Here is a 26,323-nt window from a genome sequence, read left to right as displayed (position 1 = left end):
CCAGCTTTACAACAAATGCTAAAGGATTTTCTCTAGGCAAGAAACACAAGAGAAGGAAAAGACCTATAATAACAAACCCAAAACAATTTAGAAAATGGGAATAGGAACATACATATCGATAATTACCTTAAATGTAAATGGACTAAATGCTCCCACCAAAAGACACAGATTAGCTGAATGGATACAAAAACAAGACCCATATATATGCTGTCTACAAGAGACCCACTTCAGACCTAGAGACACATACAGACTGAAAGTAAGGGGATGGAAAAAGATATTCCATGCAAATGGAAACCAAAAGAAAGCTGGAGTAGCAATTCTCATATCAGACAAAATAGACTTTAAAATAAGGACTATTAAAAGAGACAAAGAAGGACACTACATAATGATCAAGGGATCGATCCAAGAAGAAGATATAACAATTGTAAATATTTATGCACCCAACATAGGAGCACCTCAATACATAAGGCAAATACTAACAGCCATAAAAGGGGAAATCGACAGTAACACATTCATAGTAGGGGACTTAAACACTCCACTTTCACCTATGGACAGATCATCCAAAATGAAAATAAATAAGGAAACACAAGCTTTAAATGATACATTAAACAAGATGGACTTAATTGATATTTATAGGACACTCCATCCAAAAACAACAGAATACACATTTTTCTCAAGTGCTCATGGAACATTCTCCAGGATAGATCATATCTTGGGTCACAAATCAAGCCTTGGTAAATTTAAGAAAATTGAAATTGTATCAAGTATCTTTTCTGACCACAATGCCATGAGACTAGATATCAATTACAGGAAAAGATCTGTAAAAAATACAAACACATGGAGGCTAAACAATACACTACTTAATAATGAAGTGATCACTGAAGAAATCAAAGAGGAAATCAAAAAATACCTAGAAACAAATGACAATGGAGACACAATGACCCAAAACTTGTGGGATGCAGCAAAAGCAGTTCTAAGGGGGAAGTTTATAGCAATACAAGCCCACCTTAAGAAGCAGGAAACATCTAGAATAAACAACCTAACCTTGCACCTCAAGCAATTAGAGAAAGAAGAACAAAAAAAAACCCAAAGCTAGCAGAAGGAAAGAAATCTTAAAAATCAGATCATAAATAAATGAAAAAGAAATGAAGGAAACAGTAGCAAAGATCAATAAAACTAAAAGCTGGTTCTTTGAGAAGATAAACAAAATAGATAAACCACTAGCCAGACTCATCAAGATAAAAAGAGAGAAGACTCAAATCAATAGAATTAGAAATGAAAAAGGAGAGGTAACAACTGACACTGCAGAAATAAAAGAGATCATGAGAGATTATTACAAGCAACTCTATGCCAATAAAATGGACAATCTGGAAGAAATGGAAAAATTCTTACAAATGCACAACCTGCCAAGACTGAATTAGGAAGAAATAGAAAATATGAACAGACCAATCACAAGCACTGAAATTGAAACTATGATTAAAAATCTTCCAACAAAGAAAAGCCCAGGACCAGATGGCTTCACAGGCGAATTCTATCAAACATTTAGAGAAGAGCTAATACCTATCCTTCTCAAACTCTTCCAAAATATAGCAGAGGGAGGAACACTCCCAAACTCCTTCTACGAGGCCACCATCACCTTGATACCAAAACCAGACAAGGATGTCACAAAGAAAGAAAACTACAGGCCAATATCACTAATGAACATAGATGCAAAAATCCTCAACAAAATACTAGCAAACAGAATCCAACAGCACATTAAAACGATCATACACCATGATCAAGTGGGGTTTATTCCAGGAATGCAAGGATTCTTCAATATACGCAAATCTATCAATGTGATAAACCATATTAACAAATTGAAGAAGAAAAACCATATGATCATCTCAATATTTGCAGAGAAAGCTTTTGACAAAATTCAACACCCATTTATGATAAAAACCCTGCAGAAAGTAGGCATAGAGGGAACTTTCCTCAACATAATAAAGGCCATATATGACAAGCCCATAGCAAACATCATCCTCAATGGTGAAAAACTGAAACCATTTCCACTAAGATCAGGAACAAGACAAGGTTGCCCACTCTCACCACTCTTATTCAACATAGTTTTGGAAGTTTTAGCCACAGCAATCAGAGAAGTAAAGGAAATAAAAGGAATCCACATCGGAAAAGAAGAAGTAAAGCTGTCACTGTTTGCAGATGACATGATCCTATACATAGAGAATCCTAAAGATGCTACCAGAAAACTACTAGAGCTAATCAATGAATTTGGTAAAGTGGCAGGATACAAAATTAATGCACAGAAATCTCTGGCATTCCTATATACTAATGATGAAAAATCTGAAAGTGAAATCAAGAAAACACTCCCATTTACCATTGCAACAAAAAGAATAAAATATCTAGGAATAAACCTACCTAAGGAGACAAAAGACCTGTATGCAGAAAATTATAAGACACTGATGAAAGAAATTAAAGATGATATAAATAGATGGAGAGATATACCATGTTCTTTGATTGGAAGAATCAACATTGTGAAAATGACTCTACTACCCAAAGCAATCTATAGGTTCAATGCAATCCCTATCAAACTACCACTGGCATTTTTCACAGAACTAGAACAAAAAATTTTGCAATTTGTATGGAAACACAGAAGACCCCGAATAGCCAAAGCAATCTTGAGAACGAAAAAAGGAACTGGAGGAATCAGGCTCCCTGACTTCAGACTATACTACAAAGCTACATTTATCAAGACAGTATGGTACTGGCACAAAAACAGAAAGATAGATCAATGGAACAGGATAGAAAGCCCAGAGATAAACCCATGCACATATGGACACCTTATCTTTGATAAAGGTGGCAGGAATGTACACTGGAGAAAGGACAGCCTCTTCAATAAGTGGTGCTGGGAAAACTGGACAGGTACATGTAAACGTATGAGATTAGATCACTCCCTAACACCATACACAAAAATAAGCTCAAAATGGATTAAATACCTAAATATAAGGCCAGAAACTATCAAACTCTTAGAGGAAAACATAGGCGGAACACTCTATGACATAAATCACAGCAAGATCCTTTCTGACCCACCTCCTAGAGTAATGGAAATAAAAACAAAAATAAACAAATGGGACCTAATGAAACTTCAAAGCTTTTGCACAGCAAAGGAAACCATAAACAAGACCAAAAGACAACCCTCAGAATGGGAGAAAATATTTGCAAATGAAGTAACCGACAAAGGATTAATCTCCAAAATTTACAAGCAGCTCATGCAGCTCAATAACAAAAAAACAAACAACCCAATCCAAAAATGGGCAAAAGACCTAAATAGACATTTCTCCAAAGAAGATATACAGACTGCCAACAAACACATGAAAGAATGCTCAACATCATTAATCATTAGAGAAATGCAAATCAAAACTACAATGAGATATCATCTCACACCAGTCAGAATGGCCATCATCAAAAAATCTAGAAACAATAAATGCTGGAGAGGGTGTGGAGAAAAGGGAACCCTCTTGCACTGCTGGTGGGAATGTGAATTGGTTCAGCCACTATGGAGAACAGTATGGAGGTTCCTTAAAAAGCTACAAATAGAACTACCATATGACCCAGCAATCCCACTACTGGGCATATACCCTGAGAAAACCAAAATTCAAAAAGAGTCATGTACCAAAATGTTCATTGCAGCTCTATTTACAATAGCCCGGAGATGGAAACAACCTAAATGCCCATCATCGGATGAATGGATAAAGTAGATGTGGCACATATATACAATGGAATATTACTCAACCATAAAAAGAAATGAAATTGAGCTATTTGTAATGAGGTGGATAGACCTAGAGTCTGTCATACAGAGTGGAGTAAGTCAGAAAGAAAAAGACAAATACCGTATGCTAACACATATATATGGAATTTAAGAAAAAAAAATGTCATGAAGAACCTAGGGGTAAGGCAGGAATAAAGACGCAGACCTCCTAGAGAACGGACCTGAGGTTATGGGGAGGGGGAAGGGTGAGCTGTGACAGGGCGAGAGAGAGTCATGGACATATACACACTAACAAACGTAGTAAGGTAGATAGCTAGTTGGAAGCAGCCGCATGGCACAGGGAGATTGGCTTTGTGTTTTGTGACAGCCTGGAGGGGTGGGATAGGGAGGGTGGGAGGGAGGGAGACGCAAGAGGGAAGAGATATGGGAACATATGTATATGTATAACTGATTCACTTTGTTATAAAGCAGAAACTAACACACCATTGTTAAGCAATTATACCCCAATAAAGATGTTAAAAAAAAAAAAAAAAGAATCACAACCTCAGAAAAACACACACACACACAGACAAAAAAGATTCTAGGGAAGATGCATGTGGTTATCTCATGAATATGTCTATGAAAGCAAAATTAATAAAAAGAAAGTCCTTTAAAGAAAAAAAAATGTAAATGGATTAAATGCTCCAACCAAAAGACATAGAATGGGCGATTGGATACAAAACCAAGACCTGCAGAAATTCTGTCTACAAGAGACCCACTTCAGACCTAGGGACACATACAGAATGATAGTGAGGGGATAGAATAAGATATTCCATGCAAATGGAAATGAAAAGAAAGCTGGAGTAGCAAGTCTCATATCAGACAAAATAGACTTTAAAACAAAGACTATTACAAGCAACAAAGAGGGACACTACATAATGATCAAGGGATCAATCCAAGAAGAGGATATAACAATTGTAAACATTTATACACCCAATATAGGAGTGCCTCAGTACATAAAACACAACCTAACAGCCATAAAAGGGAAAATCGACAGCAACACAATCAGAGTAGGGGACCTAAACACCACACTTTCAACAATGGACAGTAGATGAGCCTAAATGAAAATAAATAAGGAAACACAAGCTTTAAATGATACATTAAACAAGATGGAATGACTTGGTATTTATTGGACATTCCATCTAAAAACAACAGAATACACTGTTTTCTCAAGTGCTCATGGAACATTCTCCAGGATAGATCATAACTTGGGTCACAAACCAAGCCTTGGTAAATTTAGCAAAACTGAAATAGTGTCAAACATCTTTTCAGACCACAACGCTATGACACTGGATATCAATTACAGGAAAAAATCTGTAAAAAATACAAACACGTGGAGACTAAACAATACACTACTTAATAACGAAGGGATCACTGAAGAAATCAAAGAGGAAATCAAAAAAAAACTAGAAAGTAATAACAATGAAAATACAACAACCCAAAACCTATGGGATGCAGCAAAAACAGTTCTAAGAGGGAAGTTTACAGCAATAAAATCCTACCTCAAGAAAGAAGAAACATCTCAAATGAACAACCTAAACTTACAACTAAAGCAATTAGAAAAAGAACAACAACAACAAAAATGTTAGCAGAAGGAAAGAAATCATAAAGATCAGATCAGAAATAAATGAAAAATAAATGAAGGAAACTATAGCAAAAGTCAATAAAACTAAAAGCTGGTTCTTTGAGAAGAAAAACAAAATTGGTAAACGATTACCCAGATTCATCAAGACAAAAAGGGAGAACACTCAAATCAATAGAATTAGAAATGAAAAAGGAAAAGTAACAACTGACACTGCAGAAACACAAAGTATCTTGAGAGATTACTACAAGCAACTCTATGCCAATAAAATGGACAACCTGGAAGAAATGGACATATTCTTAGAAAGGCACAACCTTCCGAGCCTGAAACAGGAAGAAATAGAAAATATGAACAGACCAATCACAAACACTGAAATTGAAACTGTGATTAAAAATCATCCCACAAAAGCCCGGGACCAGATTTCTTCACAGGTGAATTCTATCAAACATTTAGAGAAGAGATAACACCTATCCTTCTCAAACTCTTCCAAAATATAGCAGAGGGTGGAACACTCCCAAACTCCTTCTTTGGTCCCACCATCACCCTGATACCAAAACCAGACAAAGATGTCATAAAGAAAGAAAACTGCATGCCAATATCACTGATGAACATAGATGCAAATTCCTCAAAAATATCCTAGCAAACAGAATCCAAGAGCACATTAAAAGGATTATATGCCATGATCAAGTGTATATTATTCCAGGAATGCAAGGATCCTTCAATATACTCAAGTCAATCAATGTGATACACCGTGTTGACTAAGTGAAGAAGAAATACCATATGATCATCTCAATAGATGCAGAAAAAGCTTTTGACAAAATTCAGCACCAATTTATGATAAAAACCCTGCAGAAAGTAGGCATAGAGGGAACCTTCCTCAACATAATAAAGGCCATATATGACAAACCCACAACCAAAATCATTCTTAATGATGAAAAACTGAAACCATTCAACTAAGATGAGGAACAAGACAAGGTTGCCTACTCTCACCACTATTGTTCAACATTGTATAGGAAGTTTTAATCACAGCAATCAAAGAAAAATAAATAAAATAAATCTAAATTGGAAAAGAAGTAAAGCTGTCACTGATTGCAGATGACATAACACTGTACACAGAGAATCCTAAAGATGCTACCAGAAAACTACTAGAGTTAATCAATGAATTTGGTAAAGTAGCAGGATACAAAATTAATGCACAGAAATCTCTTACATTCGTATACACTAATGATGAAAAATCTGAAAGTAAAATTAAGAAAACACTCCCATTTACCACTGCAACAAAAAGAATAAAATATCTAGGAATAAACCTACCTCAGGAGACAAAAGACCTGTATGCAGAAAATTATAAGACACTGGTGAAAGAAATTAAAGATGATACAAATAGATGGAGAGATATACCACGCTCTTGGATTGGAAGAATCAACATAGTGAAAATGACTCTACTACCCAAAGCAATCTACAGATTCAATGCAATCCCTATCAAATTACCAATGGCATTTTCCTCAGAAATAGAACAAGAAATTTTACAATTTCTATGGAAACACAAAAGACCCCGAATATCCAAAGTAATCTTGATAAAGAAAATTCAGCTGGAGGAATCAGGCTCCCTGACTTCAGACTATACTACAAAGCTACATTAATCAAGACAGTATGGTACTGGCACACAAACAGAAATATACATCAGTGGAACAGGATAGAAAGCCCAGAGGTAAACGTAGAACATATGGTTACCTTATCTTTGATAAAGGAGGTACAAATATACAATGGAGAAAAGATAGCCTCTTCAATAAGTGGTGCTGTGAAAACTGGACAGCTACATGTAAAAGAATGATGTTAGAACACTCCCTAACATCATACACCAAAATAAACTAAACTGGATTAAAGATCTAAATGTAAGGCCAGACACTATCAAACTCTTAGAGGAAAACATAGGCAGAACACTCTACGGCATAAATCACAGCAAGATCATTTTTGACCCACCTCCTAGAGAAATGGAAATAAAAACAAAAGTAAACAAATGGGACTTATTGAAACTTAAAAGCTTTTGCACAGCAAAGGAAACCATAGACAAGACCAAAAGACAACCCTCAGAATGGGAGAAAATATTTGCAAATGAAGCAACTGAGAAAGGATTAATCTCCAAAATATACAAGCAGCTCATGCAGCTCAATAGCAAAAAAACAAACAGCCCAATCCATAAATGGGCAGAAGACCTAAATAGACATTTCTCCAAAGAAGCTATACAGATTGCCAACAAACACATGAAAGAATGCTGAACATCATTAATCATTAGAGAAATGCAAATGAAAAGCACAATGAGATATCATGTCACATCAGTCAGAATAGCCATCATCAAAAAATCTACAGACAATAAATGCTGGAAAGGGTGTGGAGAAAAGGGGACGCTCTTGCACTGTTGTTGGGAATGTAAATTGATACAGCCACTATAGAGAACAGTATGGATGTTCTTTCAAAAACTAAGAATGGAACTAACATATGACCCAGCAATCCCACTACTGGGCATATACCCTGAGAAAACCATAATTCAAAAAGACTCATGTACCACAGTGTTCATCGCAGCTCTATTTACAATAGACAGGACTTGGAAGCAACCTAATTGCCCATCAACAGATGAATGGATAAAGAAGATGTGGCACATATATATCATGGAATATTACTCAGCCATAAAAAGAAACAAAGTTGAGTTTTTTGTAGTTAGGTAGATGGACCTAGAGTCTGTCATACAGAGTGAAGTATGTCAGAATGAGAAAAACAAATACTGTATGCTAACACATATATATGGAATCTAAAAAACAATTAAAAAATGGTCATGAGGAACCTAGGGGCAAGACGGGAATAAAGATGCAGACCTACTAGAGAATGGACTTGAGGACATGGGCAGTGGGAACGGTAAGCTGGGACAAAGTGAGAGTGGCCTGGACATATATACACTACCTAATGTAAAATGGATAGCTAGTGGGGAGTAGCTGCATATCACAGGGAGATCAGCTCGGTTCTTTGTGACCACCTAGAGGGTTGGGAGAAGGAGGGTGGGAGGGAGGGAGACGCAAGACAGAAGAGATATGGGGACATATGTATATGTATAACTGATTCACTTTGTTACAAAGCAGAAACTAACACACCATTTTAAAGCAATTATACTCCAATAAAGATTAAAAAAATAATAATAATCTTAGGCAATGCTAGCTCCATTTAATGAAGAAAACTGAGTCTCAGGGATCTTTTAGGACTTAGACCTTAAGTTAATTTTCCCCTGATGTGGATTCAGGTTGAAATTCCATGACCCCTAATGTCTAAATTAAATTCCACCTACTGCCATTTAAACCTATGGGGTTTAAAGATATCAGAAAATGGAAAAAATAATTAGAACATAATTTAGTGGCATATAGCTAGTGTGATTGACATAATAGGGAGGGTGGGAGGGAGGGAGACACAAGAGGGAAGAGATATTGGGATATATGTATATTTGTAGCTGACTCACTTTTTTATAAAGCAGAAAATAACACACCATTGTAAAGCAATTATACTCCAATAAAAATGTTAAAATAAGAATAAATAACTTATATTTGAAATAATCTTTAATATTTAAAGTATTGAATAAAAAATAAAAAGTAAAATAAAATGTAGTATTTATCATGCCAAAACCCCAGTGCCATAATATTCTGAGACAGTATGAACCAGTGTTTAAGAGCACAGACTTTGTTGTTAAGCAGACATGAAATCAAATCTCAGTTGATATTTGTTAGCTCTATGACCTTAGGAAAATCACTGAACTTCTCTGAGCTCAATTTCTTAATAGATAAAATGGAGATATGTTAATTATTTATTTCTTTGTAACAAAGCATCGCAAAGTTTTGTTGCTTAAAACAACAATTGTTACAACTCTAAATGAGCTAATCTACAAATTAGAGTACAACTCTGTGGGCTGGCAATTTAGATTGGGCTCTGCTGACTAGGTCTTCTGGTTCTAATTGGACTTTCTTATGCATACATAGTCAGCTACAAGTTAGCTAGGAGGCTGTTTTTCTGGAGTTTGGCTAATATGAGCTCATTCTCTTCCATGTGGCCTCTCATCTTCCAGCAAGTTAGACCAGTCTTAATCACATAGAAGTGGCACAATTCACAGAGAGAGAGAGAGAGAGAGAGAGAGAAAGCAAGAGACTTGGACTCTGAATTGGCACAATATCACTTTTAACATGTTTTATTAACCAAATCAGCTAACAAGGAAAATTCATATTTAAAGAGTGAGAACAGGATCAGATCAAGATGGCAGAGGAGTAGGAGGTGGAGCTCACCTTCTTCCACAAATATGTCAAAATACAACTATATGTGGAATGATTCTCACAGAACATCTACTGAACACTGGCAGAAGACTTCAGACTTCCAAAAGGGAAAGAAAATTTCCACATAACTGGGTAGGGCAAAGAAAAATGAAAAGAGAGGAGAGAGAGAGAGAGAGAGAGAGAGAAAGAGAGAGAGAGAGAGAGAGAGAGAAAGGAATTGGGATGGCACCTGAACCCCTGGGAGGGAGCTGTGAAAGAGGAAAGGTTTCCACATAGTGAGAAGTCCCCTTGCTGTCACACTGGCAGGGAGGTTCGCCGGGACAGAGGGGGAGCTTCAGAGCCTCAGAGGAGAGGAACCAACTGGTTTGTGGAGAGCAAAGCAGAGAGAGACCTGTACAGATAGTCAGAGCTGGCCAGCACTTCTCAGCCTGAGATGCTCAACTGCTAGGGTGGGCAGGGGTTGAGTGCTGAGGCTTGGGCTTCAGAGGTTAGACCCTGGGGTGAGGACTGGACTTGACTGTGTGGAGACACCCTTGAGGGGGTTAGGGTGTGGTGTGTCACAACCAAGGGAGTATGGGAATAAGCCTGGGCCTGCCAGAGAGATAAGGCAACATTGTTGGGGGGTCACACTAGGAGAGGGGTTGGTCCACTATAGAAGCTTCTTTGTGAACACTCTCAGGCAGCAGGGAACCACCCACACGAGCTCTGGAGGCAGATGTGAGCTGTCACTCTCATCTTGGACTCCAGAGCTGGGTACAGACTACTGCCACTGCCTAGGGTCCCATGAGTGGCACAGGTCACTGCCACCACCTCCCTGGGAGCACACACAGCCTGCCACTGCTGCCTCCAAGGGTCTTGCAACCAGGAGCCAGCTGCTGCCCTACCTACCTGGGAGCATGTGTGGGTTGTGCAATTGAACATCCTCTGTCAAGGGGATAATGACCAGTACACACTGAGGAAAGAGATGTCAAGCATCCAAAGCAAAATCAGTCTCACACCAAAAAAATATTAAACCCACACAAGCTATACAGAGATGTTCCTGCATATAAAAAATTCTCCAAGACTACAGTAGATAATTGTTTCTCCTAAACTCACAGAGCAAGAGAAATCTAAACAAAATGAAGAAGCAGAGGAACCACTCCCAGTTAAAAGACAAATAAAATTCCCCTGAGGGAACAAACAATGAAAAAGACCTTTTCAGTCTAATAGAAACTAAGTTCAAAAAGGAGGTAATGAGGGGCTTCCCTGGTGGTGCAGTGGTTGAGAGTCTGCCTGCTAATGCAAGGGACACGTGTTTGAGCCCTGGTCTGGGAGGATCCCACATGCCGCGGAGCAACTAGGCCCATGAGCCACAACTACTGAGCCTGCGCAACTGCAGCCTGTGCTCAGCAACAAGAGAGGCCATGATAGTGAAAGGTCTGCACACCGCTATGAAGGGTGGCCCCCGCTTGCCACAACTAGAGAAAGCCCTCGCACAGAAATGAAGACCCAACACAGCAAAAATAAATTAATTAATTAAAAACAAAAGTACCAATGCCACCAAAAAGAAAAAAAAAAGGAGGTAATGAAAATACTGAAGGAATTAAGAAAGGTTATCAACAGAAATGCAGATTACTATAAAAAGGTAATGGAAACTATAAGGAGGAGCCAAGAAAAATTAGAAAATTCATTTGCCAAGATGAAAGCTGAGCTAAAGTCAATGAAGAGCAGAATGAATAATGCAGAAGAAAGAAAAGTGATCTGGAAAGTAGAATAATGGAACTTACCCAATCAAAACAGCAGACAGAAAACCAAATGGAAAAAAAAAAAGAAAACAAAATAAAAGACCTATAGGTTAATATAAAGCATATCAATCTATGCAAAATAGGGATTCCAGAAGGAGAAGAAAGAGAAAATGATTGAAAATGTATTTGAAGAAATTATGGCTGAAAACTTCCAAAATCTAAAGAACGAAACAGATATCCACATACAGGAAGCACAGAGGGTCCCAAACAAGACAGGTGAAAACTAAAAGAATACAGCAATATTAAACCTACCCTAAAAAAAATATTGAAAGTTCTTCTCTAAATAGAAAAGAAGGACTTTCCTGGTGGTGCAGTGGTTAAGAATCCACCTGCCAATGCAGGTAACACAGGTTTGGGCCCTTGTCCTGGAAGATCCCACATGCCATAGAGCAACTAAGCCCATGCTCCATAACTACTGAGCCAGCGCTCTAGGGCCCATGAGCCACAATTACTGAGCCTGCATGCCACAGCTACTGAAACCCACGTGCCTACAGCCCATGCTCCACAACAAGAGAAGCCACCACAATGAGAAGTCCGTACACCATAACAAAGAGTAACCCCTGCTTGCCACAAGTAGAGAAAGCCCTCACATAACAATGAAGACCCAATGCAGCTAAAAGTAAATAAATAAATAAATAAATGTATGAAATAAAATAAATAAATAAATAGAAATGAAGCAAGAAGTTATAGGAAGGAGGAATCATAATTTGAAAGTAAATTACTTAAATTAGCCAGTACACAGATCAAAAAGTTAAAAAAAAAACTATTTGTGAAAGCAATGATAAACGCAAGGAATAGCAAAAGGATAAACATGAAGATGTAAAAAGGGACATCATAATCATGAAATGTGGGAAGGAGAGTAAGAAAATGCAGATTCTTCTTTTTTTTTAAGAATTTTTTTGAGGCTTTATGACTGTCAGGCTAAAGCAAGCAGATATAGGAAGGGGTTAACATACTTGAAAAACAGGACAACCACAAATCCAAAACATACAATAGATTCAAAAGAAAAACAAAAAGAAGAGAACACAAGCAGGAAATAAAAGGAAATAATCAAACCACAAAAAGAATAACAAAAAGAAAAGGAAAGGAACAAAGAAGAAACAAAGAATCGACTGGAAAACAAGGTTTAAAATGACAATAATACATATCTATCAGTAATTACCTTAAATGTCAATGGACTAAATGCTCCAACCAAAAGACATAGAGTGGCAGACTGGATAAAAAATGAAAACTTACAATTTGCTGCTTACAAGAGACCCACCTTAGGGCAAAGGACACACATAGATTGAAAATGAGGGGATGGAAAATGATATTTTATGTAAACAGGATTGACAAGAAAGCAGGAGTTGCGATACTCAGACGAAATAGAAACAAAAGCCATAAAGAAAGATAAAGAAGGACATTATATAATGATAAAAGGATCAACGCAAGAAGAGGATTTTACACACGTCAATGTATATTCACCTAATATAGGAGCACCCAAATACATAAAACAAGTACTAACAGACATAAAGGGAGAAATTAATGGGAATACAATAATAGTAGGTGAATTTAACACCACATGAACATCAATGGACAGGTCTTCTAGACAGAGAATCAATAAGGCATCAGAGATCCTAAATGATACAACAGAACAGTTAGATTTAATTGATATTTTCAGGACATCACATCAAAATAAAAAAAACAGAATCCATATTCTTTTCAAGTGCACATGGAACATTCTCTAATATTGACCATATCCTAGGGCACAAAACCAACCTCAGCAAATTTAAGAGTATAGACATTATTTCAAGCATCTTCTCTGATCACAATGGCATGAAACTAGAAATCAAACACAGGAAAAGAAATGGAAAAAAAATTACATGGAGACTAAACAACATACTACTAAAAAAACAATGGACCAATGTGGAAATCAAAAAGGAAATTAAAAAAATACCTTGAGACAAATGACAGTGAAAACACAACAGTACAAAATCTATGGTATGCAGCAAAATAAATTCTTATAGGGAAGGTCATAATGATACAGGCCTTCCTCAAAAAACAAGAAAAAAATCTCAATTAAAGGACCTAAGCTACCACCTAAAAGAATTAGGAAAAGAAGAACAAACAAAACCTAAAGTCAGCAGAAGGAAGGAAACAATAAAGATCAGGGAGGAATAAATAAAATAAAGATTAAAAAAAATAGAAAAAAATCAATAAAACCCAGAGCTGGTTCTTTGAAAGGGTAAATGAAATTGATAAACCTCTGGCCAGGCTCACCAAGAAGAAAAGAGAAAGAACCCAAATAAAAAAAAATAAGTAATGAAAAAGGAGAAATCTCAACTGGTATCACAAAAATACCAAAAACCATAAGAGAATACTATGAACAATTATATACCAACGAATTTGACAACCTAGAAGAAATGGACAACTGTCTAGAAACATACAGCCCACCAAAATTTAATCAAGAAGATGTAGATAATCTGAATAGACTGATCACTAGAAGTGAAATAGAATCTGTAATAATAAAAAAAAACTCCCTAAAAACAAAACTCCAGGACCAGATGACTTAAAAGGCAAATTCTACCAAACATACAAATAACTTATACTGATTCATCTCAAACTCTTCCAAAAGATTTAAGAGGAGGGAACACTCTTAAAGATATTCTATGAAGCCACCATCATCCTGATACCAAAACCAGACAAAGATACCACCAAAAAAGAAAATTACAGACTAATATTTTTGATGAATATAGATGCAAAAATTCTTACAAAATATTAGCAAAACAAATCCAACAACACATAAAAAAAGATCATACATCATGACCAAGTGGGATTCATCCCAAGTTCACAAGGATGGTTCAACATACACAAATCAATGTAATACACCACATTAACAAAAGAAAAGTCAAAAACCACATGATCATCTCAATAGATGCAGAAAAAGCACTTGACAAAAGTCAACATCCATTCATAAAAATATTCTTACCAAAGTGGGTATAGAGTGAATATATCTCAACATAGTAAAAGCCATTTATGACAAACCTGCAGCCTATATAATACTCAATGGTGAAAAGCTGAAAGTCTTCTTGCTAAAATCTGGAACAAGACAAGGGTAGCCACTCTCACCATTTCTATTCAACATATTGTTGGAAGTCCTAACCACAGCAATCAGACAAGAAAGTATCCAATTTGGAAGGGAAGTGGTAAAATTGTCACTATATGCAGATGACACTATATATAGAAAACCCTAAGGACTCCACACAAAAAACTACTAGATCTAATAAATGAATTCAGCAAAGTAGTAGGATACAAGATTAACATTCAGAAATTGTTTGCATTTCTTTACACTAACAATGAAATATCAGAAAGATAATGTAAAAAACAATAACTTTTAAAATTGCACCCCAAAAAATGAAATACCTAGGAATAAACCTGACCAAGGAGGTGAAAGACTTATACACTGGGAACTATAAAACATTAATAAAGGAAATTAAACAGGACTCAAAGAAATGGAAAGATATCCCATACTCTTGGAATGGAAAAATTGATATTATTAAAATGGCAGTACTCACCAAAGAAATCTACAGATTTAATGTGATCCCTATCAAATTACTCATGACAATTTTCACAGAACTAGAACAAATAATTCAAAAATTTATATTAAACCATAAAAGACCCAGAATTGCCAAAGCAATCCTGAGGTAAAAAACAAAACAAAGCAGGAGGCATAACTCTCCCAGACTTCAGACAATACTACAAAGCTACAGTAATCAAAACAATGTGGTATTGGTACAAAAACAGACATATGGATCAATGGAACACAACAGAGAGCCCAGAAATAAACCCACACACCAATGGTCAATTAATCTTCAACCAAGGAGACAAGAATATAGAATGGGAAAAAGACAGTCTCTTCAGCAAGTGGTGCTGGGAAAGTTGGACAGCTGCATGTAAATCAATGAAGCTAGAACACACCATCACACCATGCGCACACACACACAAAACTCAAAATTGCTTAAAGATTTAAACACAAGACATGACACCATAAGACTTCTAGAATAAAGCATAGGCAAAACATTCTCTGATATAAATTGTATGAATGTTTTCTTAGATCAGTCTCCCAAGGCAATAGAAATAAAAGTAAACAAACGGGACCTAATCAAACTTACAAGCATTTTCACAACAAAGAAAACATAAAAACAAAAAAGAAAAGACAACCTATGGAATGGGAGAAAATATTTTCAAATGATGCAACCAACAAGGGCTTATTCTCCAAAATATACAAATAGCTCATACAACTCAACAACAAAAAACAAACAATTATAACAAAAAATGGGCAGATGACCTTAATAGACATTTCTCCAAAGAAGACATACAGATGACCAGTAGGCACATGAAAAGATGCTCAACATCCCTAACTATTAGAGAAACGTAAATAAAAACTACAATAAGGTACCACCTAACACTGGTCAGAATGGCCATCATTAAAAAGTCTACAAATAACAAATGCTGGAGAGGGTGTGGAGAAAAGGGAACCCACTACACTGTTGGTGGGAATGTAAGTTGGTGCAGCCATGGTGGAAAACTGTATGGAGGTTCCTCAGAAAACTAAAAATAGAATTACCATATGATCCAGCTATCCCACTCCTGGGCATATACCTGAACTAAACTATAATTGAAAAAGATACATGCACCCCTATGTTCATAGCAACACTATTTACAGCAGCCAAGACATGGAAGCAACCAAAATTTCCATCAACAGATGAATGGATAAAGAAGATGTGGTACATATATACAATGGAATACTACTCAGCCATCAAAACAAATGAAATAATACCATTTGCAGCAATATGGTTGCAACTAGAGATTATTATACTAAGTTAAGTAAGTCAGAGAAAAACAAATACCATATGATATCACTTATATGTGGATTCTAAAATATGGCACAAATGAACCTATCCACAAAACAGAAACATACTCACAGACATCAAGATCAGACTTGTGGTTGCCTAGGGGGCTGGGCAAGGGATGGACTGGGAGTCTGGGGTTCATAGATGGAAACTATTATATATAGAATGGATAAACAACAAGATCCTACTGTATACAGAGGGAACTATATCCAATCTCCTGGGATAAACCATAATGGAAAAGAATATTGAAAAATAATATATTATATAGGTGTATAACTGAGTCACTTTGCTGTACAGCAAAGATTGGCACAACATTGTAAATCAATAACTATACTTCAATTAAAAAAAGAGTGAGGAAACAGACTCCTCCTCTTGATGGGAGGAGCAACAAAATAAATAAGGTGTGGAAATAGGAAGCAGGGAGAAGTTAGGGACATGTTGGCAATCAGTGTACCATAGGTGATAATAAGAATATTTGTATCTTAATATCAATGTGTGGATTAATTAGATAAAACACATGGAGTTCTTAGCATAATTTCTGACATTAATAAATACTAAGTAAATATTTGTTCTTACTGTTATGCCAGTAAGACACCTTAATCAGAGACATCTATTGTTGCTGGTACAAGAGTTTACATGAAGTCCCTGAAGTATCAACATTCTTTGGGAAATTGGGATTGCAGATACCTATACATGGTCTCTATTTTTAATCTGATTGAGTACATGAAACCTCAAAATGTCTAATCTGCTCCCTTAACAAATTATCCAACTAGTTTTTTGATAGTCTTCAAGTTCTGTCTGGTTAATAGTCACACAGAGATATTATTTGTGGGCCCTGCCATGTTTGTGTATAGGTCAACTGAGAGAATTGGGAATGGGAAGAAAGCCCATTCACTCCCGAGATAGCAAGTACTGGGATGCATTGGACCATGCCCTCTTTCTACAGTTCAGTTATTTTCTAAAGACTAAAATTCTGTCATTTCTAAGTGCCATCCTACCATACTTTCTACAGAGAACACCAACATTTTCAACAACAAATATTTACTGAGGCCAAATGTGTGCAAAATATGGTAATGGGTACTGCCATCCAGACATTAATAAATTTTGTCTAAGAAGTCACACTTTTAAATATGTGCTCCAGAATAATCTACAAACCTTTTAAGCTTTGTTTATTACCTTTGATGATGTCAGATAGTTGTACTAGATAAAAGAATTTTAAAGGTTTTAGAGGTGACTGCTTAATCCAAAGGGGAATCCCTGCCTGAAAAATGAATTTGGAAAGACTCACTTATGATGAAAACAAGTTTATAGAAGTGATATTGAGATCATCCCACATAGTTAAGTAGATTTATTGGAGGGGAGAGAACTAGTGATGCATTCCAATTCTCAAAAACATGCTTTAGCCGATGTAACCAAAATTAGAAGTAATTCACATATTGCTGTCGTCAAGTTATGTCAAAAGGCAGAAGAAATATCACTAAGTCCCTGCCTCTCTGTCAGACCCAAACAAATCCCTAGCCTCCACATCATTTTATGCTGCAGCAGTATCTCTTAGGTTAGGAGATACTAAACAGAAAAAAAAAAGTCAAAACATTATTAGCTGCAGCCTAAATGCACCCAAATTCCAATAACATCTTTCCTTACATTTTTGCTTAAAAATGATAATAGAGAAGGCAGAAAATTATTTCAGGTAATTTAGTCATTCCTTTATTTATCCATTCTTTTATTTATTCAATTGTTCCTTCATTCTGCCATCAAAAATTTGTTGAGTACCTTTTATTTACCTGACTCTATTCTAGGTGCTAAAAATACAAAGATAAATTTAAAAAATGTAATCACTGCTCAGGCAACTTTGGATCTCCCATATTTAAAGTTATATATGTGTATCTGCCTGTGCCCAATTATTTTACCAGCAATGCATATTTTAATGAAACTCATACTCAACATAGTCTAAACTCCACTAGCTACCACTTTTAAATATAAGTACAGTCAATTCCCCTGTGCTGATCTTGAAAAACTGGCATTGACTGTTTTAATGTACATTTCAATTGACAGTATGTAGGGAAGCCTTTGGGGAAATACATAGTCTTAAGTGCTTAGCTGAAAGTTGTCATTATGTCAATAAGAAATCATTATAGTCAAATATTTCTGTCTCATAAATGGCCAAAAGTCTAGGAGTAATTTTACACAAATCTATAGTTTTGTTCTGGAGGAAATTTTATATATATATATATATATATATATATATATATATATATATGTATGTATATATATATATATATATATATATATATATACTTGTTAGTTTCATGAAAATTATTATTGAGGGATTTCAAGAGAGAAACTGAAAGGGTCAGCTGCCGCACATTAAACACAACCACTTCCTTCAGTCTTCAAAATGGCTGAGTCCAGGGCTTCCCTGGTGGTGCAGTGGTTGAGAGTCCGCCTGCCAATGCAGGGAACGCGGGTTTGTGCCATGGACCGGGAGGGTCCCACATGCCGCAGAGCAGCTGGGCCCGTGAGACGTGGCCGTTGAGCCTGCGCATCCGAAGCCTGTTGCTCTGCAACGGGAGAGGCCACAGCAGTGAGAGGCCCACGTACCACAAAAAAAAAAAAAAAAAAAAAAAAAAAAAAAGGCTGAGTCTACAGTGTTAATATGGTAAGGTTTCTGTGGTAGTAGGGCCATTGCTCTACCTGGAATATTACATGATGCCAGTCTGTGAATGGCAGCTGAAAGACTCAGTGGGTTAGTTGGGTATTTTTCCTCAATCATTCTCAGGCCCTAAGGGCTTGACTGAATGATTGCATCATTCTAGTAATGAAGTCCCTTGAGGATCTCTATAAGGCAGCATTTTAAACTTTAATATTTCACTGCTCAAGATGCAGCTGGATTGCTGATGCAGAAAACTGATCTTAGGGTGCTGACCTTCAGGCTTGTTTAGTACAAGAGTAAAGTCATGGAAGGTTAGCAATAATGTCAACATATGTCCTGGATGCAGTCAATTTCTAGTAGGCATTTTCATTTTGACTTTTAACTCCACTGCATTCAAAGAAATGATGTATAAATGATTACCTCAAGGTATATAATAATTTCTCTCCAATATTCACTTGACAGTGCTAAACAGTTGTTACTTCACTATAGACAATAATATAGCATGCCTCTACTTAAATCCCTGGAAAGGTCTCATTTGCTTATTACTGATGCATGATACTTCCACCTTTACCTGAAATCAAAGTGCAAGATCACAGTTCTCTTAGAATAGTTTTATCTGACATCAATATTTTTCAACCTTCTTTAGAATTGAACCATGGTTGTATAACCTTTTTTAAAATTTATCTAATACCCAAATAGTTCTAGTGGTACTTCTCTGTCTTTCCTCTCACTACTGACTGTTGTAATATCTCATAGGATAATTTTTCTAAAGGACAACTGTTAACAGGCCATTTATCTCCCTAAAGTCTTATTAGCTTTCTCATTGTCCTCTGAATAAACTCAAACTTGTTAACATGGTATACAAGGCCCAGAACATTCTTATTCCTATCTTCAGTGTCTTATTTCAGGCTTTTCTCCACTTTGTTTTCTCCACTCCAGCTACAGTAAACTTCTTATGGTCTTTTGAATATGCCATACTTTTTTCAGTGACATGGACTTCAAACATTTTGTTCTCTTTACTTAGAATATCCATATACTTTTCCTGATTAACTCCTACTCTTTTCATCACTGACATAATTTCTTCAAAGAAATCTTGACCTTCAAATAGATAGTCTTCCTTTTTATATGTTCCCATTAGCCCTAATACTTCTCTTCAAATAAATCTGTGCCCATAGACTCAACTTAAGAAATATGTAAAATGATTTGTTTAATGTCTATTTCTCCACAAGACCTGTTTGGTGAAACAGTTTATCCCCAGCGTCTAGCTAAGTACCTGACATCATATTAACTGGTCTATTTCATACGAATACTAGAGCTCTCCAACAGTAAACCAGGTAGTATTATTATTTTGATCCAACTGGTATCAGCCATACCCTGCTCGCATTCCACCACACATCAGCAAATACACATAGCACTGACACTCTGGGAGGGCTCACACCAAGGAGTATTTCCCAGAACTTCTGCTGCCAGGGTCATTGTCCCCACGGTGAGCCACAGCCACCCCTCAGCTCTGCTGGAGACCCTCCAACACTAGCAGGGGAGGGGATTAAGACCTCTGCTTAAAGGAGCTCCAGAGATGGGCGCAAGCCGCGGCTAACAACACGGATCGAAGAGATGGGCATGAGATGCTAAGGCTGCTGCTGCCGCCACCAAGAAGCCTGTGTGCAAGCACAGGTCACTATCCACACCTCCCCTCCTGGGAGCCTGTGCAGCCCACCACTGCCAGGGTCCCGTGATCCAGGGACAACTTCCCCGGGAGAACACATGTCGTGCCTCAGGCTGTTGCAACATCATGCCGGCCTCTGCCGCCGCAGGCTCGCCCCGCATGCGTACCCCTCCCTCCCCCTGGCCTGAGTGACAGAGCTCCCTAATCAGCTTCTCCTTTAACCCTGTCCTGTCTGGGCAGTGAACAGACGCCCTCAGGAGACCTACACGCAGAGGCAGGGCCAAATACAAAGCTGAACCCCAGGAACTGTGCGAAGAAAGAAGAGAAAGGGAAATCTCTCCCAGAAGCCTCAGGAGCAGCAGATTAAATCTCCACAATGAACTTGATGTACCTGCATCTGTAGAATACCTGAATAGACAACGAATCATCTAAAATTGAGGAGGTGGACTTTGACAGCAAGATTTATTATTTTTTCCCCTTATCATCACTTTGTAGGTGTGTATGTGTATGTTTCTGTGTGAGATTTTGTCTGTATAGCTTTGCTTTCATCATTTGTCCTAGGGTTCTATCCGTCCATTTTTTTTTTCTTTTCAAAAAAATTTTTTTTCTTAATACTTATGTTTTATTTTAATAACTTTATTTTATTTTATCTTTACTTTTTTTTTCTTTTATCCTCTTTCTTTCTTGCTTTCTAATTTTTCTCGCTTTTATTCTGAGCCATGTGGATGAAAGACACTTGGTGCTCCAGCCAGGGGTCAGTGCTGTGCCTCTGAGGTGGGAGAGCCAACTACAGGACACTGGTCCACAAGTGAACTCCCAGCTCCATGTAATATCAAATGGCAAAATTCTCCCAGACATCTCCATCTCAACACTAAGTCCCAGCTTCACTCAATGACCAGCAAGCTACAGTGCTGGACACCTTATGCCAAACAACTAGCAAGACAGGAAAACAAACCCAACCATTAGCAGAGAGGTTGCCCAAAATCATAATAAGTCCACAGACACCCCAAAACACACCACCAGACGTGGACCTTCCCATCGGAAAGACAAGATCCAGCCACATCCACCAGAACACAGGCACTAGTTCCCTCCACCAGGAAGTCTACACAACCAACTGAAACAAATTTAGCCACTAGGAACAGACACCAAAAACAACGGGAACTACGAACCTGCAGCCTGCAAAAAGGAGACCCCAAACACAGTAAGATAAGCAAAATTAAAAGACAGAAAATCACACAGATGAAGGAGCAAGATAAAAACCCACCAGACCTAACAAATGAAGAGGAAATAGGCAGTCTACCTGAAAAAGAATTCACAATAATAATAGTAAATATGATCCAAAATCTTGGAAATAGAACAGAGAAACACAAGAGACATATAACAAAGAACTAAAGAGGAAACAAGGAATGATGAACAACACAATAAATGAAACTAAAAATACTCTAGAAGGGATCAATAGCAGAATAACTGAGGCAAAAGAATGGATAAGTGACATGGAAGGTAAAATAGTGGAAATAACTACTGCAGAACAGAATAAAGAAAAAAGAATGAAAAGAACTGAGAACAGTCTCAGAGACCACTGGGACAACATTAAATGCACCATCATTCGAATTATAGGGGTTCCAAAAGAAGAAGAGAAAAAGAAAGGGACTGAGAAAATATTTGAAGAGATTATAGTTGAAAATTTCCCTAATATGGGAAAGGAAATAGTTATTCAAGTCCATGAATCACAGAGAGTCCCATACAGGATAAATCCAAGGAGAAACATGACAAGACACATATTAATCAAACAATCAAAAATTAAATACAAAGAAAACATTTTAAAAGCAGCAAGGGAAAAACAACATATAACACAAAAGGGAATCCCCATAATGTTAACAGCTGATCTTTCAGCAGAAACTCTGCCAGAAAGGACAGGCAGGACATATTTAAAGTGATGAAGGAGAAAAACCTACAACCAAGTTTACTCTACCCAGCTAGGATCTCATTCAGATTTGATGGAGAAATTAAAATCTTTACAGACAAGCAAAAGCTGAGAGAGTTCAGCACCACCAAATCAGCTTGACAAAAAATGCTAAAGGATCTTCTCTAGGCAAGAAACATAAGAGAAAGAAAAGACTGACAATAACAAGCCTAAAACAATTAAGAAACTGGGAATAGGAACATACATATCGATAATTACCAAAAATGTAAATGGATTAAATGCTCCCACCAAAAGACACAGATCGGCTGAATGGATACAGAAACATGACCCATATATATGCTGTCTAAAAGAGATCCATTTTGGACCTAGAGACACATACAGACTAAAAGTGAGGGGATGGAAAAGATATTCCATGAAAATGGAAACCAAAAGAAATCTGAGGTAGCAATTCTCTTATCAAACAAAATAGACTTCAAAATAAAGACTATTAGAAGAGACAAAGAAGGACACTACATAATGATCAAGGGATCGATCCAAGAAGAATATATAAAAATTGTAAATATTTATGCACCCAACATAGGAGCACATCAGTACATAAGGCAAATACCAACAGCCATAAAAGGGGAAATAGACAGTAACACAATCATAGTAGGAGACTTTAACACCCCACTTTCACCAATGGACAGAAGATCCAAAATGAAAATAAATAAGGAAACAGAAACTTTAAATGATAAATTAAACAAGATGGACTTAATTGATATTTATAGAACATTCCAACCAAAAACAACAGAATACACATTTTTCTTAAGTGATCATGGAACATTCTCCAGGATAGATCATACCTTGGGTCACAAATTAAGCCTTGGCAAATTTAAGAAAAATAATATTGTATCAAGTATCTTTTCCGACCACAATGCTATGAGACTAGATATCAATTACAGGAGAAGATCTGTAAAAAATGCAAACACATGGAGGCTAAACAATACAGTACATTATAACGAAGTGATCACTGAATAAATCAAAGAGAAAATAAAAAAAAAATACCTAGAAACAAATGGCAATGGAGACAGAACGACACAAAACCTATGGGATGCAGCAAAACAGTTCTAAGAAGGAAGTTTATAACATTAAAATCCTACCTTAAGAAACAGTAAACATCTCAAGTAAACAACCTAACCTTTAACCTAAAGCAATTAATGAAAGAAGAACAAAAAAACCCAAAAGTTAGCAGAAGGAAAGAAATCATAAAGATCAGTTCAGAAACAAATGAAAAAGAAAATAAGGAAGTGAGAGCAAAGATCAATAAAACTAAAAGCTGGTTCTTTGAGAAGATAAACAAAATTGATAAACCATTAGCCAGACTCATCAAGAAAAAAAGGGAGAAGACTCAAATCCATAGAATTAGAAATGAAAAAGGAGAAGTAACAAATGACACTGCAGAAATACAAAGTATCATGAGAGATTACTACAAGCAACTGTATGCCAATAAAATTAACAACCTGGAAGAAATGGACAGATTCTTAGAAATACACAGCCTGCCAAGACTGAATCAGGAAGAAATATAAAATATGAACACACCAATCACAAGCACTGAATTTGAAACAGTGACTAAAAATCTTCCAACAAACAAAAACCCAGGACCAATGGCTTCACAGGGGAATTCTATCAAACATTTAGAGAAGAGGTAACAACTATCCTTCTCAAACTCTTCCAAAATATAGCAGAGAGAGGAACACTCCCAAACTCATTCTACGAGGCCACCATCACCCCGATAACAAAACCAGACGAGGATGTCACAAACGAAAAATCTAAAGGCCAATATAACTGATGAACATACATGCAAAAATCCTCAAAAAAATACTAGCAAACAGAATCCAACAGCACATTAAGTGGATAATACACCATGAGAAAGTGGGGTTTATTCCAGGAATGCAAGGATTCTTCAATATACGCAAATCAATCAATATGATACACCATATTAACAAATTGAAGGCGAAAACCATATGGTGATCTCAACAGATGCAGAGAAAGACTTTCAACAAAATTCAACACGCATTTTTGATAAAAACCCTGCAGAATGTAGGCATAGAGGGAACTTTCCCCAGCATAATAAAGGCCGTGTATGACAAACCCACAGTCAACATCGTCCACAATGGTGAAAAACTGAAACCATTTCCACTAAGATCAGGAACAAGACAAGGTTGCGCACTCTCACCACTCTTATTCAACATAGTTTTGGAAGTTTTAGCCACAGCAATCAGGGAAGAAACAGAAATAAATGGAATCCAAATCGGAAAAGAAGTAAAGCTGTCACTGCTTGCAGATGACATGAGATTATACATAGAGAATCCTAAAGATTCTACCGGAAACCTACTACAGCTAATCAATGAATTTGGTAAAGTAGCAGGATGCAAAACTAATGTACAGAAATCTCTGGCATTCCTATAAACTAATGATGAAAAATCTGAAAGTGAAATCAAGAAAACACTCCCATTTAACATTGCAACAAAAAGAATAAAATATCTAAGAATAAACCTACCTAAGGAGACAAAAGACCTGTATGCAGAAAATTATAAGACACTGATGAAAGAAATTAAAGATGATACAAGTAGATGGAGAGATATACCATGCTCTTGGATTGGAAGAATCAACACTGTGAAAATGACTCTACTACCCAAAGCAATCTACACATTCAATGCAATCCCTATCAAACTAGCACAGGCATTTTTCACAGAGCTAGAACAAGAAATTTCACAATTTGTATGGAAACACAAAATACCCCGAATACCCAAAGCAAGCTTGAGAACAAAAAACGGAGCTGGAGGAATCAGGCTCCCTGACTTCAGACTATACTACAAAGCTACGGTAATCAAGACAATATGGTACTGGCACAAAAACAGAAATATAGATCAATGGAATAGGATACAAAGCCCAGAGATAAACCCATGCACATATGGGCACCTTATCTTTGATAAAGGAGGCAGGAATGTACAGTGGAGAAAGGACAGCCTTTAAATAAGTGGTGCTGGGAAAACTGGACAGGTACATGTAAAAGTATGAGATTAGAACACTCCCTAACACCATACACAAAAATAAGCTCAAAATGGATTAAAGACCTAAATGTAAGGTCAGAAACTATCAAACTCTTAGAGGAAACCATAGGCAGAACACTCTATGACATAAATCACAGCAAGATCCTTTTTTACTCACCTCCTAGAGAAATGGAAATAAAAACAAAAATAAACAAATGGGACCTAACGAAACTTAAAAGCTTTTGCACAGCAAAGGAAACCATAATCAAGACCAAAAGACAACCCTCAGAATGGGAGAATATATTTGCAAATGAAGCAACTGAAAAAGGATTAATCTCCAAAAATTACAAGCAGCTCATGCAGCTCAATAACAAAAAAAACAAACAACCCAAATCAAAAATGGGCAGAAGGCCTAAATAGACATTTCTCCAAAGAAGATATACAGACTGCCAACAAACACATGAAAGAATGCTCAACATAATTAATCATTAGAGAAATGCAAATCAAAACTATAATGAGATATCATCTCACACATGTCAGAATGGTTATCATCAAATAATCTAGAAACAATAAATGCTGGATTGGGTGTGGATAAGAGGGAACACTCTTGCACTGCTGGTGGGAATGTGAATTGGTACAGCCACTATGGAGAACAGTATGGAGGTTCCTTAAAAAACTACAAAT

This window comes from Delphinus delphis, chromosome X (assembly GCF_949987515.2).
Source record: "Delphinus delphis chromosome X, mDelDel1.2, whole genome shotgun sequence".
NCBI classification, from domain to species: domain Eukaryota; kingdom Metazoa; phylum Chordata; class Mammalia; order Artiodactyla; family Delphinidae; genus Delphinus; species Delphinus delphis.
Note: the sequence above shows the minus strand (reverse complement) of the source record.